Source organism: Dermacentor andersoni, chromosome 2, assembly GCF_023375885.2.
Source record: "Dermacentor andersoni chromosome 2, qqDerAnde1_hic_scaffold, whole genome shotgun sequence".
Taxonomy (NCBI): Eukaryota; Metazoa; Arthropoda; class Arachnida; order Ixodida; family Ixodidae; genus Dermacentor; species Dermacentor andersoni.
In genome coordinates, this window is record NC_092815.1 from 81513430 (window position 1) to 81534452 (window position 21023).

Below are 21023 nucleotides of genomic sequence, written 5' to 3' on the forward strand. Positions count from 1 at the left end.
GGCAAAAGGGGAGATATATGCCATTTCTCCCCCTGGTCATTTGGAAACTTTCTGCATGTATTTATTGTTCGCGGCAAAAGAGGTGGAATAAACGGTGCGTCCAGCTACCCGCCATAGCCATTGTTTTTCGTCAGATCAACGAAGCTAAGCAAAATTCGGTTGGACCGACTGGCACAGTCGCGTTCAATATGAGCTCCAGCACAGTGACCGTGGTCGAAGGGGCTCCAAGACTGCACGGCGGCGTCGACATACGCAAAAGTGGTTGAATAAATACAAGTGATCGGAACAGTGTTCAGTTTTTGAGTTTTTCCTGTATCGGTTCCGCAGTGCAGTCTGTAGTCCCTTCGACGACAGGTGAGCACCGTGTTGCAGCTTATATTGAACGCGACTGTACATGGCCACTCGAAGTAGCGTAGCTGCGAAGGGTGGGGGTGGGGGGTGACATCATGCATGTGTTCGCCCTCCCCCCCTTTCGTTCCAAATTTCTGTGTACTAGGGATACCTGACATCAACTAAAATAATTTACAAATGATTACACAAGCGAATACCGTCATTTATTACTAAGCACAATATTATGACGCCTTGTCAATTTGGCTTCGCAAAAAAAAAAATAAAGAAGCTCATCAGAAAGTTTTCTCTTGCAAAAAGAAGCTATTCTGGGAGCATCGGAAAGCGAACTATATGCCCTTGGAATTTTTATTGATTACGCCAAGGGCTTTTGATACAATTAACCACATTACACTAGTAAAAAAAAACTAGAACCTTATGAGTTTCGTGGAAATTTTCTTGATGTTATACTATCCTCCTTTCTTATCGCCAACAAAGAGTAGAAATAACCGACTGCAGGGCCGCTATCTTGTACACGTTCGAAAAGCCAACGTTCGGTTTCGTGACGCGCGATTGTCCAGGCTGCGCCGATATCGCGGCCTAGGCTAATCTGGTCCAATCGCGTGACGCGAAATTGAACGTCGGCTTTTCGAACGTGTATACAATTAAGATAGCGGCCCAGGTCCACACTCATAGCAAAAGTGGTGGAACCGCTGCACCAGTTGCGCATAACTGCTCCGAGACTAAGGTCCCTGAATCGGGGACCTTATATAGCCGAGACGGGCGCCTTGCGCCATGCATCCTGCGCGAAAACGGCACTTTACTGGAAAATTGTGCTGAGCCTGCGCCGAAGCAAGCCTACGAGCGAATCCCTCCTTCCGTCGATGCGTCGCAGCTAGCAAAAGTGAAATCAAAACCAATAGCACGCTATGATCATCATCGTAGAAGCAAGTAGAGGCCCGTCGGAGTCATTCCCGCACTTTAAGCATGAAATGCTTCTCGCTCCCGTTGTCGGCGAGTGAGTAAAAACTTTATTGAAAATTGCTAAAGTGTTTGTTTGACCGGACTATAGGAGCAGCGCAGTGGCGACAGCCTAGGCAGAGATGGAGCGCGAGCAGCATTCACGAGCGAAAGCGCTGTGGAATACGACCCACTATATCGTTCCAATCCTTAATTCTCTGCATTTACCGCCGGGAACGGAAAGGGAGCCACCCTGCGACCTAACAGCTTGTCATTATGAGTGAGTCATGGTAGGTCTTGAAGCGGTTGACGTCGACAATGTCTCGTCCTCGACGGCACATGTCCGAAGACGGTTCAATGGGCTCGATCATGTAGTTGACCGAAGATGTGCGTTCGACAACACGGTAGGGGCCTTCATACTTAGGCAGTAGTTTCGACGAGAGAGCTTAAGAGACATGCTGTGAATCCTGTGATCCCTTACCAACATAAGGTGTCAGAATTTAAAGAACGCGGCGCAACGTTATGGAGGTGAATGTAGTGTTTTCTACTCTTTTAAAACGTGGCCCGTTTGTGTGCACAGACAGGTCCTCAGAAAGATTGAGAAGACACCCATAGCCCTTTTGTTTCCCATGTAAGCCACAGGTCACAGTTTGTTCCCTGCGCATGCGCTGTGGTTTATGCATTCCCTTTCTCCCGCGGCTGTGTTTATGTCGGTCAGACCGGACGTTGCATTAATATTCGTTCGAAGGAAAATTTTAAAGATTGGTGATCTGATGTGTATCCCCACGTAGCGAAACATTGCAGGGCTTGTGAAAAATATACAAAGGTGGGCCTACCGCTTCTGGTAAAAACTAAAATTTCATAGCGTCCTAGGGATCGACCGTCGTACATTGGAGCTGTTTGAGGCGTATGTTACGAAGAAGAAAACACGTGTAGGTGTTAGCGACCCTTCCGTTGTAATAACTGATTGTGAGGGGCAATTTCTGGACGCAAGGTTGGGACGGCTGCGCTTTGGATGACCTATAGGCATGATGAAGTCTTTTATAGCGAAGCTGTTAAAGGGACACTAAAGCGAAACAATAAATCAGTTTAGTCTAATGAAGCATTGTTTGAGAATTCTGCAGGCAGTCATTTAAAGAAAAATAATAGTTTGATTATTAGATGAGAAAATGAAGGTCCAAGTATCAGTATTTGAATTTCGCACCGATACCCCAGCGCCGGTACGTCAGCGTGACGTCAGGGATTCCAAAGTATGTTTTCCCATTTGGGCCGCGTTGGCTGAGTATAGGTTCCCGAAACTTGCCATGTTTAATATTTGGTTCCTTTAGAACACAATGTACTCAATCTGTACCGCTATATATAGTTAGTAGGCGCTAGAAGACTCCATCAAAATCCAAGACGCCACAGCCAGCAGGTGCGAGAACTCAAGTAGGCGTCGCCACCCGTATTTCATTCTTGCGCTTTTTCTGGCTTACCAAACATCTTATCGTTGTAAGAGTGGTGTTTTTGGTGTTGTAGAAAGGTAATTTACTGATGCAGAAGAAATCATTTTCCACTTTAGTGTCCCTTTAAGGTTTATTTCCCCCAGGAACGTGTCCATGTGTAGGCACCAAACTATCATCATCAGGATTGACTCCAGCGTCGTCGTCGTCTTCCACGGCTGGCTCGTTGGCGCCCCTTGGAGCTACCGCGTGAACGCGCTCGTGCCATTACTTCCGCGTTCGTTGTCGTCATTACTTAATTAATTAAGAAACACAAGGACGTAACCAATTTTACACCGAAGCTGTTAAGAGCTAGTTCACCCGGGATCGTGTTCGTGTGTAGACACAAAACGTCCAATACGTGAGCCGATCCCAAAGGTAGTGCAATACCGGGCCGACACGCGGCGGAGGTGAAGCAGGCATTAAGCACTCCACATACGTGGGCCGATTTCGAAGATAGTGCAATACCAGGCCGACCCGTGGCGGATGTGAAGCAGGCGTTAACACCCTCCATACATGGGCCGATCCCGAAGATGTGCAATACTGGGCCGACACGCGGCGGAGGTGAAGCAGGCATTAAGCACTCCCCATACGTGGGCCGATCCCGAAGATAGTGCAATGCCGGGCTGACACGCGGCGGAGGTGAAGCAGGCATTAAGCACTCTCCATACGTGGACATATCCCGAAGATAGTGCAATGCCAGGACGACACGCGGCGGAGGTGAAGCAGGCATTAAGCACTCTCCATACGTGGACATATCCCGAAGATAGTGCAATGCCAGGACGACAAGCGGCGGAGGTGGAGCAGGCGTCAAGCAGTTTCCATACGTGGGCAGATTCCGAAGATAGTGTAATACCGGGCCGACACGCGGCGGAGGTGAAGCATTAATGCATTAAGCACTTCCCATACGTGGGCCGATCCCGAAGATAGTGCAATGCCGGGCTGACACGCGGCGGAGGTGAAGCAGGCATTAAGCACTCCCCATACGTGGACAGATCCCGAAGATAGTGCAATGCCGGGCCGACACGCGGTGGAGGTGAAGCATTAAGGCATTAAGCACTCCCCATACGTGGTCAGATCCCGAAGATAGTGCAATGCCAGGACGACACGCGGCGAAGGTGAAGCAGACATCAAGCAGTTTCCATACGGGACATATCCCGAAGATAGTGCAATACCGGGCCGACACGCGGCGGAGGTGAAGCATTAATGCATTAAGCACTTCCCATACGTGGGCCGATCCCGAAGATAGTGCAATGCCAGGACGACACGCGGCGAAGGTGAAGCAGACATCAAGCAGTTTCCATACGGGGACATATCCCGAAGATAGTGCAATACCGGGCCGACACGCGGCGGAGGTGAAGCATTAATGCATTAAGCACTTCCCATACGTGGGCCGATGCCGAAGATGGCGCAATGCCGGGCTGACACGCGGCGGAGGTGAAGCAGGCATTAAGCACTCTCCATACGTGGACATATCCCGAAAATAGTGCAATGCCGGACCAACCCGCGGCGGAGGTGAAGCAGGTGTTAAGCACGTCCCATACGTGGACAGATCCCGAAGATACTGCAATACCGGGCCGACACGAGGCGGAGGTGAAGCATTAAGGCATTAAGCACTCCCCATAGGTGGGCCGATGCCGAAGATAGTGCAATGCCGGGCTGACACGCGGCGGAGGTGAAGCAGGCATTAAGCACTCTCCATACGTGGACATATCCCGAAAATAGTGCAATGCCGGACCAACCCGCGGCGGAGGTGAAGCAGGTGTTAAGCACGTCCCATACGTGGACAGACCCCGAAGATACTGCAATACCGGGCCGACACGAGGCGGAGGTGAAGCATTAAGGCATTAAGCACTCCCCATAGGTCGGCCGATGCCGAAGATAGTGCAATACCGCGCCGACACGCGGCGGAGGTGAAGCAGGTATTAAGCACTCTCTATACGTAGGCAGATCCCGAAGATAGTGCAATGCCGGACCAACCCGCGGTGGAGGTGCAGTTCGCCATTAAAGAGCCCACATCCTTAGCTTTGCTGGTCATCCTTCTTCATAGAGTGGAAGAGCACTGAGTTTTTGATCATTGTATATATGTAATCTTTCACCCAACAAAATTCAGCCGAGTCCGCGCGTCCTGTCCACTTCTACTTCTGTTGTCCGTGTGTTTATAGCGCAGTACCCCCCTTATTATAAGAAGTCAATTCGCTCGCTGCTGCTGCCGCGATTCCTCACTCCAGCGTTTTGACAGGGAGCTTCTGCGGTCATTGAGTGAGATGTGCTCATGTTTGCTTGTGTGCGCGTGACACCTTGCTTGTTAATTTAGTTAATGAGCGAACGTTCACAAGTTTACACGGTCGATAAAGCTACTATCCTTACTTCGTATAGCTGTCTACTAATTGCCATCGCAATCGATGGTTCGCCTTTCGGGCGACACTGCGACTTTTGTTTTTGTTTTTCTCTTACCAACGGTTTATCCGTGTTCTTTGCAAATTATTTCACGCGCTGTCTTTTGGACAACGCGATGTCACGACTGGGTGGACGAAAAAGAAACAACAGAAAAAAATATGCCTAGGTTTCTCGGCAGTGCTCACTCCTCTAAGAAGAAGCAAATGCATTTTATCAAAAGTAGTGGTTAGGTTTGCAACCTCACGCTGTAAGCATGTAAGATGGGCAAGTCATTATTCGGTTGCTAATCGCGTTTATCAGGGTAGAATGTGAGATGACAAATATGACAGGACAGAAGCGAAAAAAGGAAAGTGGTGGGAGCACAGAGACTTCACATAGACTGCTCCAGATAATAAGATTGCAATTGGATTGGATAAACTTTATTAAAGGTCCTGCAGGACGCACCTCAGCGCGCAGTTTGGCGTCTCCCACGGATGCAGGGACCGACAGGGAGTACCTGGTGTTGCACCTGGGTCGCAAGCCCCAAGGGTAGCGTTGGCCTGGCGGCCTGGGGCACAGCTGGAAGCATCCGAAGGTCCTGGCAAAGGAAGAGTCGACTGCTAACAGAACAACTTGTTTATTTTAGCATCGCAAAAGAGCAGCCGGTCAGGTCGACCGAAGTGGAGAAACGGGAGACCACGTTACTCGACGGAAGAAATCGAAGCCTCTCCTGGCGTCCGGGGGCAGCTGCTTTTATACTCTCGGAGTCGAGGGCAAGAAGGAACGGCTTGAAAGAGGCGCACGTGACGGCGGCGCACGGACACGTTGTGACAAGAAGTGACGTATCCGCCGGGCCGGCGCCGGTCAGACCTCCTCGCTTCACAGTTGGGGAGCTCCTCTACCCGGCTGCCGCGCTTTGACAAGCGTGGGCACCAACATGCACACACACGAAGACACGTGGCATTGAAACATGCCTGGACGCGCTTGGCAGGAAGCGTTGCGGCAGCGCTGAACTGGCCAAAATGTCCGCCGCTGTGAACGAAGCCCCGGCGTCCGTTGCATCCGCTCCGGCTATACCGCACGTCGGAGGCGAAACGTAACACTGGCGGCCGCTGCGCGCGCCTGCTGGACGGCCCCATTGCTGGTCTTGGGAGTAGCGGGTTTCGTAGGCTCTTCTCCCACTTGTCCGAGGTAGAGTCGGGCGGAGCGTTTCTACACTCCCAGAGCACGTGTGCAATCTCTGATAAAATTTGCTACTTCCTCACAGTTACTATAAAAAGCGAACCCCATTACCGATAAATGATTGAGATAGCGGCTGTGCAGATGCTGGACGAAATGAATTAGCCTCACGCCCTCGCCAGTGACTTAAATGCATATAATTAATATAATCAGAATATCAACGAATTAAAGAACTGCTGGAAATACATGCATTCACGCATTGGCTTTACATTATGACAAGCGTACACCGGATAGCGCTCTGCTGGTGAGAAAAAGCGCAGGAATATTTGTAGTATTTGAAATCACTGTAATCACAAAGCTATAGTCACTACCCTTACGGAATGATGAAACTAAATACATGCACCCTTGTCTAACCCTGTGTGATGTGCTACAGCTTCGCTGCATGGTCATCCACCTTCATAGAGTGAAATGGCTCCTGAATTTATTTTCTTTGCAATTCTGCTCTCTTCAATGATTATTGGACATGCGTGTAATTGTTTTCTTAGTAGACAAGTAAAGATGTCCCTTGGCGTTTCGGAGATGTATGAAAAAAATAATAAGCGCGTGCACAATTTCTGGGGGAATCGTGCTGTATTCATTGAAATCGTCATGGCTATAGATGTTTTGTTAATAAACACGCCGCTACTTCATTAACTGCATGTTTACTGTCGGGCGTATTGTTTTCAACCTACACTCTTAGAAAAGGTTACGCCCTTTGGGTCGTATTTTGTCCCACAACAATAATCGTCATCTGTCTCGCCCGCACTTCCTTCCTTTAACGCGGCGAACCCGGTACTTCCAAGTCACGAGCGGCTTGTGCCTCATCAGCGAGACCCAGCACTCTCGACTGGAAATTAGCGAGCGCGGCGTTTTCTAGAAAGGAAGCGCAAGAAAGGCAGTTGACGATTATCCCTCTGGGACAGATATTGTTGGGGTCTCGGTGCTGGCGCCCGTTATTGCGAATGGGTCGCAAGCCCCAAGGGTAGCGTTGGCCTGGCGGCCTGGGGCACTGGAAGCATCCGAAGGTCCCGGCAAAGCAAGAGAAGACTGGTAACAGAACAACTTGTTTATTCTAACATAGCAAAAGAGCGGCCGGTCAGGTCGACCGAAGCGGAGAGACGGGAGAGCACGTAACTCAACAGAAGAAATCGGAGCCTCTCTCCTGGCGTCCGGGGGCAGCTGCTCTTATACTCTCGGCGTCGCGGGCCAGAAGGAAGGTCACGGGATGAGCCCACGCGACGGCGGAGCATGAGCCCACGACGGCGCGCACGGTCGAGCCGAGAGACATGTTGAGCCGAGTGTAGTGACGCATCGCCAACCCGCCGACGGACAGACCTGCTGGCTCCTCACTTGGGGAGCTCCGCTCCCTGGCTGCCGCGCTTTGACAAGCGTGGGCACACACACACACACGCACATACGAAGACACGTGGCACTGAAACACGCCTGGACACGCTTGGCGGGGAGGCGTTGCGGCGGCGTCGAACGGGCCAAAATGTCCGCCGCTTTGAACGAAGCCCCGGCGTCCGTTGCATCCGCGCCGGCATTACCGCGCGTTGTAGGCGAAACGTAACAGACCGCCCCGCCGGGGGAAGGAGATCCCGATGGTCAGGGGACTGCATCCGCTGTCCGGAGGGATGTCGCTCGATGATGCTCATAACCGAAGTCGGGCGTCCTTTGGCGTTTCTTGAGCGCAGCGCACAGAGAAGGCCTCGTTCTCACGTTCAGGTGCACACAGGACACTGCAAAGTGACTTCGGGAGAGTTGACATTTTTGTTCTCGTTTCCGGCAAGCGTTAGAACTACGCCGAAAGTCAACCGCTCAGTCAGCAAGCACGGCACAACCCTCACTAAGCCCTGCCAGGCTCTTTCCCCTTTTATACTGCTGCCTAGTTCCTTACAGTAGTTTAGCAGCACTCAGAATGCGTCCACAAATCGGAAAATTGCACTAGAAAGCACATCATCACTTTGAAACACTACACGAAAGCAATAGGTTAAAAATCCTGCCTCAGGAAGAAAAACATCAGTAACAAGCAATTTTGAGGCAGATTCCCACGTTAGGGGCTTCGACTTAAGCCATCGGCGTTACCGTTGAGACTCCCCTTTTTGTAACGCACCTCAAAGGAATATTGTTGCAAAGCGAGGCTCCAGCGCAGGAGGCGGCCATTTTTGGGAGAGATGGTCTGCAGCCATTGGAGAGGGCAGTGATCCGTCTCAATGATAAACCTCGAGCCAGCTAGGTAACATGACAATTTCTGAACGGCCCACACGATACACGCACACTCTTTCTCGGTGGCGCTGTACGCCTGCTCACGACTCGTCAGCTTACGACTAGCATACAGGACGGGGTGTTCTACTTCTCCATTTTCCCGTTGGCACAGTACAACGCCCATGCCTCGCTCACTAGCATCACACTGAACAACGAACCCTTTTGTGTAGACGGGTGATCGTAGCACAGGCTGGCTTGTTAGGGCGCTCTTTAGGGCGCTAAAAGCTCTTTCCTTTGTCTCATCCCAGACGACTGTTTGCGGCTCTGTCTTTCTTAGAGCATCCGTTAGGGGAGCCGCGATATCAGAGTACCTGGGGATGTACCTCTGATAGTAGCCGGCGACACCTAAGAACGACCGAATATCGGTCTTCGTGCGCGGTTGCGGGAAGTCTCGCACAGCGGCCACCTTTATTTCCGAGGGGCGGCGACGACCCCGACCAATCACGTGACCGAGGTAGACAACCTCGGCCTGTGCTAACTGGCACTTGGGAGCCTTGACTGTCAAGCCCGCATCGCGCAGGCGGGTTAGCACTGCCCGCAAGTGCGCCATATGCTCAGGCCAGGATGCGGAGAATATCGCTACGTCGTCTAGATACGGTAAAGCGAATTCTTGCTGTCCCCGCAACACTTTATCCATGAGGCTTGAAAAGCAGTATGGCGCGTTCTTCAAACCAAAACTCAAAACTTTAGGACGGAATGTCCCCATTGGTGAAATGAACGCCGCATACCTACTAGCCTCTTCTGTAAGTGGAACCTGCCAATAACCCCTGACAAGATCTAGGGTGGAAATAAACTGAGCGCTACTCACTCTCTCAAGGCGCTCCTCGATGTTAGGGATCGGATAAATTTGATCCTTAGTGATGGAATTAAGCCTGCGGTAGTCGACGCAAGGACGAGGTTCCTCGCCCGGTACCTCAACTAAAATCAAAGGGGAGGTATAATCACTCTCACCTGCGTCAATAACACCGAGCTGTAGCATTTTCTTTACCTCAGCCTCCATAATATCGCTCTGGCGGGGTGACACCCGGTACGCCTTGGATCGTACTGGCTCTGGGGAGGTAAGTTCTATGTCATGAGTAAGGACAGAAGTCCTACCAGGCCTCTCAGAGAACAGACCTTGAAACTCTTGTAAGAGCTGGTGTAGTTCGGTTTTCTGCTCAGGCGACAGCGATGCTTTACTTATTAAGTCACTAATGACTTGATCGGTGTCTTTCCTGTTCGTCACTGAGCCTAGTCCCGGAAGCTCGACCGGAAGCTCTTCTATCTTTCCCGCATCGGGAATTTCCTCTCCAGTATCTGGTGCCTTTAACGCTACAGGCTCAATTTTATGCAGTTCGGGCGTGCTCTGAATACCAGCTTGCTGCGCCTCTGACCCTTTTTCATCGTTCAACAACGTCGGCCCCGCAACTACCGCCTTTGCAGCGAGCTCCCGAACCTTCGATCTGGTTAAGGCCTGAACGCTAGCCTCACCAAACAAAAGCCCCTTCTCGCGCAGGAGGTGATCGGACCTGTTCGAAAATAGGTACGGGTACTGGGGGGGGCAGCATAGATGACACTGCGGCCTCCGTCTCAAGTGCTCCGAAAGGTCCTTCAATAAGCACTTTTGCTACCGGCAGACACACGCTATGAGCTTCCACTGCTTGCTTGATCCATGCGCACTCGCCTGTGAACATATCGGGTTCTACGTAAGAGGGGTGAACTACATCCATCGTAGCTGCGGTATCGCGAAGCACTCGGCACTCTTTCCCGTTCACGAGGAGGTCTCGCATGTAAGGCTCGAGAAGCTTGATGTTCTCGTCAGTGCTGCATAATGACAAAAACACGACTTTTGGTTTTGTTTCTGGACACTGCGCCGAAAAGTGACCCGGTTTCTGACACGTATAACACACGCGCACTTGCCTCATCTCGAACCGCTTTCTGCGTTCGGCTTCGGCTGCCGCCGTCTCCTCACGTTCGGTCGGACACTGCGCCGAAAAGTGACCCGGCTTCTGGCACGTATAACACACGCGCGCTCGCCTCGTCTCGAACCGCTTTCTCATGGGCGTGAACTTCGGCCTCTCAAACTTGGAGCCAAATTCACCCTTTTGACCGTCCTTAGCTCCGCGAGCCCGACGCGTCACAAACTCCTCGGCTAGCTCAGCGGCTCGAGCCACCGTACTAACGTCTGGCCTATCCAAGACCCAGTACCGCACGTTCTCAGGTAACCGACTATAAAACTGTTCTAGCCCGAAACACTGCAGAACTTTCTCGTGGTCACCAAACGCTTTCTCTTCTTTGAGCCACTCCTGCATGTTTGACATAAGCCTGTACGCAAACTCTGTATATGACTCACTTTTGCCTTTCTCATTTTCCCGAAACTTCCGACGGAACGCCTCCGCTGACAGCCGGTACTTTTTTAGCAGACTCGATTTCACTTTGTCGAAATCCTCTGCCTCCTCTCTCTCCAAGCGAGCGACTACGTCGGCCGCCTCGCCGGGTAGCAAAGTGAGCAAGCGCTGTGGCCACGTTTCCCGAGAGAACCCCTGCTTCTCGCACGTTCGCTCAAAGTTAACCAGGAACAAACCAATGTCCTCTCCAAGCTTAAACGGCCGCATCAGGTCAGTCATTTTGAACAATACTCGTTCTCCTGCACCGTGTGCCTGACTTCCATTACGAGCGCGTTCCATCTCTAGCTCGAGACGCTTCATTTCCAAAGCGTGTTGACGGTCGCGCTCTTCTTTTTCTTTCTCTTTTTGTTCTTTTAGTTCGCGCTCCTGTTTCTCTTTTTGCTCTTTAAGTTCGCGCTCCTGTTTCTCTTTTTGCTCTTTAAGTTCGCGCTCCTGTCTTTTTGCCGTCTCCCTCTCCTCAATGGTCTCAAGGCATTCCGACAGCTCGTCATCCTCAGCTTCTAACTCAAGAATAGCCCTTAGCAGTTCTGGTTTTCTGAGTTTGTCTGAGACATCCAGACCCAACTCTCTTGCAAGCTCCAGCAATTTCGGTTTGCGCAACGACTTCAAATCCATGGCTGCTCTGAATGCTGCTTTCTCTACTGCCTACTATTGTCTTGCCGCAAACTAACTCGGCAGCAACGACAACCACAATTACCAGCTCTGTTTCTGACACTAACAAAAGCCTGGCAAAACTCAGAAGAAGAAAGTCCCGCACTCACCAAACCTCGCAGCCAAGAATTCCGCGCAGTCGTTCCGCTGCAGGCAACCAGTCATCACACAGGGCTCGTTGCACTGCTCCCGGATGGTCGTTGTGCTGCTCAGCATACATTCAACCGCATCTCTTCGCTGCTGGCCTCCGTTGTCGCGATCCCACCGCTGCCACCAGTTGTTGGGGTCTCGGTGCTGGCGCCCGTTATTGCGAATGGGTCGCAAGCCCCAAGGGTAGCGTTGGCCTGGCGGCCTGGGGCACTGGAAGCATCCGAAGGTCCCGGCAAAGCAAGAGAAGACTGGTAACAGAACAACTTGTTTATTCTAACATAGCAAAAGAGCGGCCGGTCAGGTCGACCGAAGTGGAGAGACGGGAGAGCACGTAACTCAACAGAAGAAATCGGAGCCTCTCTCCTGGCGTCCGGGGGCAGCTGCTCTTATACTCTCGGCGTCGCGGGCCAGAAGGAAGGTCACGGGATGAGCCCACGCGACGGCGGAGCATGAGCCCACGACGGCGCGCACGGTCGAGCCGAGAGACATGTTGAGCCGAGTGTAGTGACGCATCGCCAACCCGCCGACGGACAGACCTGCTGGCTCCTCACTTGGGGAGCTCCGCTCCCCGGCTGCCGCGCTTTGACAAGCGTGGGCACACACACACACACGCACATACGAAGACACGTGGCACTGAAACACGCCTGGACACGCTTGGCGGGGAGGCGTTGCGGCGGCGTCGAACGGGCCAAAATGTCCGCCGCTTTGAACGAAGCCCCGGCGTCCGTTGCATCCGCGCCGGCATTACCGCGCGTTGTAGGCGAAACGTAACAATATACACCCCAAACGGTACAACTGCTTTCAGAGAGTAACGTTTCAGGACACCGACATCCGGAGAAAAACTCAAGTGGCGCAAATCGTACAGAGAGCGAAGCGTTTCGAATGCGGTTTCATTTAATGGACGGCAAATGCATGTCACTATAGCAGTCTGAAGCAACTTGCCGCAGCAGCCGAGTGGCTGTGGGGTTCCACTGCTGAGCTCCAGGTCGGGGGTTCGATCCCGTCCGAGGCAGCCGCATTTCGATAACGGCCGAAATGCAAAAACGTTCATGTATTTAGATGCGCGTTAAAGAACCTCAGGTGATCAAAATTAACCCGAAGTCCCAGGCTACGGCGTTTCTCCTAATCAGGTCGTGGTTCTGGCGCGCAAGCGCTTGGAATTTAAATTTTTGTTCGAAGTGAAACGGTGCGGAAGGAGCAGCCGACGACGTGTACAGAAACGTGTTGCGACGCGCGCTCGTCGGTTGCAAGTCATGCTCGCGGCCGGAGCCCAACGAGAATGCGAAGGCGGCCACGGAACCGCGAAGGTTCCGTCGGCGGTTCGTACCTATACCGATAAAACGACGGCGACAACGCTAACGTCATTGCTGTCCAAGCACACAGTGGAAGCATGTGGAAGCTTCTAGAACATTCCGAGTTCGGCAACTGTATGCCGGCTACGACCTCTCTTTTTCTTTTCATTTTATTCTTTTGTTTTACTTCACCAGTCGCGCCGATGGCGGTGATAATGGTGGCGCGGCGGCTAGCGAACTAGTGAGGTAGTTCAACGTTAGACCAATCCGAGAAAAGAAATGCCCGGGCTCATCAACGCATGCGCCAAATTAACATCGCGGTCGTCGTGGGCACATAGCATCTGCGGTCGCGGGACGCCATTTTGCATTTTCTATCTACTTCGATGTGCCTCGTCTCGGCTGCCCTCTGCGTCGCACCATATACCCGCGGTCCTGCTGGTCCTAATTACGCGCTAACAGTGGCGGCGCTTGCGGACGTTGCATCCTACGCGTGTTCCCGCTTTAGGCCGACACTGGAAGAATTGGCTTCATGCCCCGGGCCTGCAAAATGTGAGGCGCGCTTCGAGAGACTTGGTACCCGACCCGCCTGCCGTCTCCGTCTCGGCAATTTCTCGCCCTCCCGGAGTCTGTGTGACGGCCAGCCGGCATTTTCCCCCTTGGGGCGTATGCAACGTTAATATACGCCAACGACACTCCGGTCGAGCCGGCGCAGCGCATATATAAGTCGCAAGTCGTGCCTGCCGAGTACTCTTTTTGTATGTGCGCGCTCCGACTCGTCGGCGACGCCTGGACAATGAGCTATGGATGAGGAACTCTGACCGTGACTGTTAACGGAGGACCTGCGCAGCAACACCTCTTCACGGAGAGCTTCCACGCATCGAGCGTCAACGCTCACCAAGTTAGTTCCTAGATTCAATTCAATTCAATTAAATTCACTTTATTTTCAACACCACAATGTTGAGGACCGCGAACAAAAAGCCTTTTATGGCTTGACAAGGTCCACAGCCTTGTCAAGCCATAAAAGCCTTGTAGATGGTTCCCAAGCTGGCAAGGGTGGCGCACGCCTTCGGGAAGTTAACTGTTTAATTCAACTATAGTTAGCACTCACTACGATTGTAAAGCTTCATTAGAAAATTACGTCGTTAGTTTTGTTGCTTAGCTGTAAGCCCGAGGTTTCGTGGGCATGGCTTGCGGTCACATGGGTCTTCGCCGTGCCGGAATCGAAGAGGACGGGCCGCGTGTGCGGGGTGGCGGCGTGCGTAGCTTCAGGCTTAGCTGACACAAGGCTTAGCTCACACTAGGCAGGCTAGCTGATAGCCGTCCTCTTTCGACTGCGTCAGGGACATGGGCCCTTCCGAATTGCCTTGCGACCCGACCCCACTATTTCGTAACAAGGTAGCCCGGGCGCGTCAGTGCTATCGAGCGAAATGTGGAATCGCGGAAGCAAACGGCATTCGGAAATCACCTCGCCAGCTTCAGCTATTGCGGTGACCATACGTCGCCTTCGGTCTGGAGCGTAGCTCGGCCGTGCATCAGCTACAGTAAGTGGTCCATTTCTTTGCGATTGCAGCTGTTCGTTTTTTGGTGTTTACTCTCCTCCTTGCGTTGCAGAGGATGACCTTGAACATCACTCGTGCCGTCACCGACCGTGTGAGCTCCGCATTCCTTCGCCGGTGGAGCTTTGCTGGTGGACTGGACTTTGGTCCTCGTTCGGCACTAGTCCTGGCAAGTACCATGTACACGCCAATCATACTACGGATGTGCTCTTTTGCGATTTATAAGCCCTACGGCATTTCAGGTTCCAAACTGCTGCTTTTGAAAGCGTTGTCAGAAGATAGCACTTCTGCAATGACGGCTGTTCGTGTTTGCTCGGTGCTCTTCTCCTTTATCCTAGCTATTGCTACATATTCCCGGTTCCGCAAGTAAACCAACTTTTTGGGCTTCCGAAGAAATTTGCTGTCTGATGTATTTAAAGCGCAGACTCTGGAGGTTTGGTTTATGCTTGAGAAAACCTCCTTGGCCACGCAGATTTCCCGAAAGGCCCTTCAGTGTCGTTCTCCAAGTAAAACGATGTCGCATTTCTTCAGATTCTGGCGATGTTTCTTAATTACCCGATTTTGTTTCCGCACCCCTAATTTCTTTCGTCTACTCGGGGTGCTGTATTTTTCGTCATGCTTTTGTAACTTCACGTAGTCTTCCACTTTTGTCGAAGGTTACCGTTCTATTCTTCAATGTTTCCGTCCATCAGCTCCGCAGGAGTTACAGGAGTAGGTTCTCCAGGTCCTTCGTAAATTTATGTTAACGATTGCAGTACACACCGGCCGATCGCTTTTCGCCGTTGATTTGAAAACTACGGTTTACATAGAAACCGCCCCAGCACGGTGCGTTTTCCGGAAGGAGTTTCCACTTGGTAATTGGCGATGAAATCCTGACTTGTTTGGCGACGTAATTATATCCTGACCGCAGTCGATTCCTTATTAGTCTTCCTGAAAGTATTGCGTTGTCGCTGAGAACATTTATTTTGGAGCTGAGAAGCGCTGGAAAGATTGTAGAAAACCGAGGCGAAGCGTCTCCAACAGTTTCCCAGTGCACACCTCTTGTCACGGCACATGTAAAAGTTGCTATATAAAGTTTGAAAATGTCTCCTTTTATTGTAATAGCTCCCAAAGCACACCATTTGAAATAGCTGGCTTACGTTTCAACGGTGGCCTTCGTTACTCTATCGTCAGGCAGAGGTACGTCCTCTTAAAACGGTCTGGAAATGTATCGTCGCCACGGAACGCACTGTCGTATTATTTCACTTTTCGTCCTCTGATTACGCGAAATCTGGTTATTATACAAGCCAGTGTGTTACGTACTCGGCCGTGAAAATTTTGTCCATATACGTGTCGGTATATGTCAGGAGAATTCCATCTAGCGTGATGGGGTGCTGCTCACCTCATATGGGCCCTACCCAAGGCGCCCTTGAAAGCGCAATGGGCCTTTTTTATTTTTTGCCCTAAAGCATCTGGCATTTTCGTATTGTCTGCACATTTGCTTGCTTGCTAAATTTCTTATTCTTTTGCAATATCCACATTTTTTCTAGCCAAATGCAGGTTAACTCAAATACCGGCCTCAGCGCTATTTATTTCTTCTGCTTTTAGTGAACCGTTGACCTTGTCTTCTAATTTAATGCGCGCAACGACATTCACGCAGTTCATCTGCAAATGTTCAAGTAACTTCCTAATCTGTCAACTTCAATACTTCTTGCTATCCTTCTCGGCATATATATAGTACGTAATTCATCTCCTTCAGTTCTTTCGTAATTACCTAGCTTGTTGTAGCACGGTTATTCTTTGGCCTGTATACCAACTCGGACCCCTTCCACAAAATTTTTGACGAGGAAATCTGAACCTACAGTGACACTTCTGGTTATATCTCCTGGACTGACGTATCTCCATTGTTTTCCACTTACTAGTCGCTTATTTATTGCTTTCGGTGTTCAACGGACGTTTCACCAATGCAGGCCAATTGCAGCAGCGGTCCAAAACTTAATCGCTTTCTCGTTTTAGATCATTCTTGATGTCACCCCACATTACACATTGTCGCTCGCTAGTTCTAATTTTGTGAGAATGACGACGGTCTTCGTTAGAGCTGCTCTGTTCTTTGCCAGGATCAGCACTGTCTCCGCTCTCGTATAACACTACCATTCATATTTAAAACAGCGCCAAACAACACGGACAAGGGAGGACACAGGACGAGCGCTGTCCTGTGTCATCCCTTGTCCGTGTTTTTTGGCGCTGTTTTAAATATGAATGATCCGTACCAACTAGCTCGCACCCAAACCCTCCTGAGTAAACAGTACCATCAATGCTGCACTTACATACACCGCCAGGTTTTCATATGAGAAAATAAGTGTCAGTGCTTACGTTCCGTTTCTTGTTGTCGATGTACTCTCAAGGAATTTATTCTGATTTTATCTTCCTCGATGCATTCATCCATAGATAATTTAGTAGTAGTAGTAGTAGTATCTTCGTATGAAAGAGCGTTGCCCCAAGATATTTCGGTTTTTCTCAGTCATCGAATACCGATGCTAGCTGTTACAGTGAAGGACGCTAGAAATTACAGCGTACCAAGTATTTTTTCTCTGGCTTGAAGTACTCTGCGTTTCGTATTTCACTCAAGTCACCATATTGATAGTGTAGCAGAATATCGTCGGCCATGTCCCATTTCATTCCTAGAATAGCGATCTCGCTTGATCCCGTAGGAACAGCACCTTGATGCGGATTAAAATTCTAATTTCTTCACTGTTTGATGTCCATTTCGTAATTCATTGCAGCTCGGCGGAATTTCTTGTTTCTATGTACAGGCTTTTTGCTTGGTTTTCTTCTGATTCAAGCATAACTTCGTCAATCCAAATCTAATTACGTGTACTGTCATCGCAACTGAGTGTCTTAGAAAATTCATTAGTATTGGTACATCTGCACTATTAGTTTACTCCTGTCTGAAGGTTACCATTCGGAACATTCCTGCTGTTGACCACGTGGCGTCAAATACGATGCTTATTTTTTTGTTGTTGCTAGTCGGTCTTCTCGAATTGCGGGATGTGGCATGTTATTTAACGTGTCCATTCTTCCGACAGCGTTCGTTCTCATTACAGGCATGAAATATCTTGCATTGCCCAGTTGTACTTTTCTCCCGGAACAGAATTTGTCTGGAGTCCTCGGATAGTCTTCCGATTGCTACTTCATTTTCCGATTTAACTTACTCTTAAATCTAATCAAAGAAGTAGTAACGGTGTTGCAAATGTTCTTTTTCAGATTAGAAAATGTTTGCGAATAAACGTCAAAATGATCCTTTTATTGTTCCACATAAAAGGAACATGGAGCTGTTCTGAGGAAGGCTGTTCATCTTCTGTGTTCTTGTTTCCACAGCGCCATCAACAAGGATATACGGCGTACTTCTACACACCCACCCTCCTGCCTACGCTGCAGATGGATTTGAGCTTTACTGTCATATGGTCCACCGTGTTAATATGCATTTTCTCGCCACTGTGGTCCTGCTGGCAGACTGGACTTTCCTCCTCACCCTGCACTGCTATTGGTAAGTGTCGTGTACAGGCGACTCGTGTAATACGGCAGTGTCTTCCAGTGGTTAAAAAAAAAATCACCGCCCCTTCCATTCCGTGAAGATGGTTGAACAGCTGTGTTGGTTACACTGAGCGTTGCTTCATGGAAGTCAAATTTCGCAAGCTGTCTATATTGCAAATGTTTAGTTTCACCATTCTTTCACCTCGTTTTCGCTTTTGCGGTAGGCAGCTCCTTCCTCAGGGGTACGCACTAGTCATGGCCTTTTCATAGTGGTAGCTGGAATGGAATTTGCGGAACCACTAATCCGAAGCTCCGTATATTAGGCGCAAGGCGCACCATTGGAGATGTGGGCTGTGCAATCGTTTTGACGATTGTGCCGGCAGCCACGCGCTCCTGGTAACGCGCTTGAATTGCTGGGCACTGTTCGTTGGCCGCAAACCGCCAGCAGGGTGGAATCAATCGTCGATAAATTCGATGCCGATCTGGCTCGATCACCGAAAAGCTACCGTATGACAACCGTATAAAATTCGCGTGTGAGCTAGCATTCTCACAGGGGGAAAGGGGTCGCTGCAACCCTTTTCCCCCTGTTGAGCTCTTTTCCTCTCCCGCTAGGTCACGTGGCCCCTCTTTAGCGAAGTCCGACAAAGACGACACAGGGTCCGCATAAACAGCTTCGCTGCAATAAGTTCTTTTTTCATTCCAGGTTCTGAACCCCCGTTTCCGATTGCGGTCCGCAAGGATACCTAGCCCCCTCCTACACATTGACTCTATCTACGCTCCAGAGGGGATAGTTCGAGCGCGAACACCACCCGTTCTATGAGCGACTGTCATCACTTCTACATCCTCTCGCCGATGGCGTCCTGCTGGCAGACTACGTCCCTCCTCACCCTGCACCAGTACTGGTAAGTGTAGTGTACGGACGACTTGTATTACGGCTATGTCCTCCAGTGGTTAACAAATAAGCAATGTGTCGTTCCAGGTTCTGAACTGCTGTTCCCGATTGCGGCCTAGAAGGATACCTAGCCACCTCCTGCACACTGATTCTTTGGTCTACGCTCTAGAAATTACTTTGAGTGCGAGCACCACCCGTTCCATAAGCGGCTGTCATCACTTCATCATCTCGTTGATGGCGTCCTGCTGGTATATTGGACTTCGCCTAGCGCTCTTGCACTTAATTTTGGTATGACATGCACACGACAGTACTGCGACTGTTTACGACTGACCAAGAGGCCTTGTGTCATTTCAGATTGCCAGTGTTTGTATCGCTTGTAGGGCAAGAGCACCATTGTGTGGGGCAAGAGCACCAAATGTTCCCACATGATCATTTAGAAGAACCTTCTTGTCGTGACCTCAAAAGTGACTGTCTTCAGCTCGATCGCCAGGCCTCACTCTTTCAGCGCACTCCTACCGATCTGTGAAATGTGTCGTACATCTACGTCTTGGCTGTATCCTGCAGTGTGTTAGCGGCGTGTTAAATTCTGAAGGACTGCGTGTCATCGCCATCCCGCAACCGTCCATTGGATGTACCACTACAGTTTTTCACTGTTGCCTTTTTAAGCAGGCACAATGTATAAGATTAGTATAGCAGCCTTTTCTGCTTTGAAAGAGTGTTACGTTGCACAGCGAATAAGTGGCGATTCTAGCAGTTAAGATAATACGAAGCAGAGCAGTAAAAATGTCTAGTTACGTGGAGACAACGCACTTATTCATGAGGTTTGTTGATGTCTGCATGAGTTTATATATTTGGAGGCGAGAGTAATATACATTCATTCACATTGTGCACTATCGTAGTAGTAGATTAATAGTGTTTGTGCGTGTGTTATCCATCCATGCGCGCGTTTTGGTTGATTTAGTGTGTACATACCTATTCTGTGCTCCTTTTTTGGTTGAGAACACATGTATGACCAAGCCTCGCTGCTGTTCTTGCACCTCGAATTCGTTTTTTTTTTGTGTAACATTTCCGGCGTTACCGTTGCGTCTGCAAAACCCGCTAACGGTTCATTTTTTTCCTAGTTCATCCCGGTTGAAATGCGCTTGGTTTGACAGTTTACTATCTTCTAGGTATCAGCTTTTGGATTGGTTGAACCACTCGTTTCTTCGGTTTTCGTCCGTGTGTTGATCTCAGTGCTCGTTTCAGCATTCAGCTGATTTGTTCAGGCGTCTTTCTCGTGCAGAAGGGCAGCGGAATGGGCGAGTTGGTGTTGCATGGTAACTATAAATTCAAACAGCGCTAAACGACAGGACCAGAATGAGGAAGAGACAAACACGGCGCATCAGCGCCGTGTTTGTCTCCTCCTCATTCTGGTCCTGTCGTTTAGCGCTGTTTGAATTTATAGTCTTTCTCGTATCGGAAACGAAGGCTTCGTGTACATTCTTAGTTTCCAACATTCTCGGTTCTTCCACGTCGCTCATCAGCGGCTCTAGATATCAACATGCCACTACAAAAGCACGCAATGTGAATGAATAAAAAAGGGCAGGGTTGCTACTCTCGGCAAGAAAAATTTTCTGATCAGCTCATGATGGCAACGACGTCCTTTGTAAAACTGGTTGCTGGTAAATGTCGCCATGCTCGCAGTTTCCAGTTTTTGGATGGGCCTGAATCATTCAATGCTTTTATGGATGGGCGATTGTATATAGATATGAGCGTTCTCTTCGAAGTAGTGTTTTTCTGAAGCCGTACGTCGTCTGAGTTGCTTAACGGCCCGCAAAACTGCGGTTCGTAAGATCTGTGGACCGTGGAACCAGCCAGAAATTTGTCATCCTAAACGGAGCCATCAGAGCAGCGTACTGCTGTACGACGAGGCAGAGCAGCATGTATCTCTACATGGTGGAACTTTTGCATTA

The 21023-nt window shown here is 50.1% G+C and overlaps 1 long non-coding RNA gene across 1 annotated transcript; it reads left to right on the plus strand.

Moving 5' to 3' along the window:
- Window positions 1-18038: 18038 nt before the first annotated feature.
- LOC129387674 (uncharacterized) lies at window positions 18039-20396 on the plus strand. Its single transcript, XR_008614864.1, has 3 exons — window positions 18039-18192; window positions 18883-19081; window positions 19159-20396. It is a non-coding gene; the product is annotated as an uncharacterized lncRNA (long non-coding RNA).
- Window positions 20397-21023: the final 627 nt, after the last annotated feature.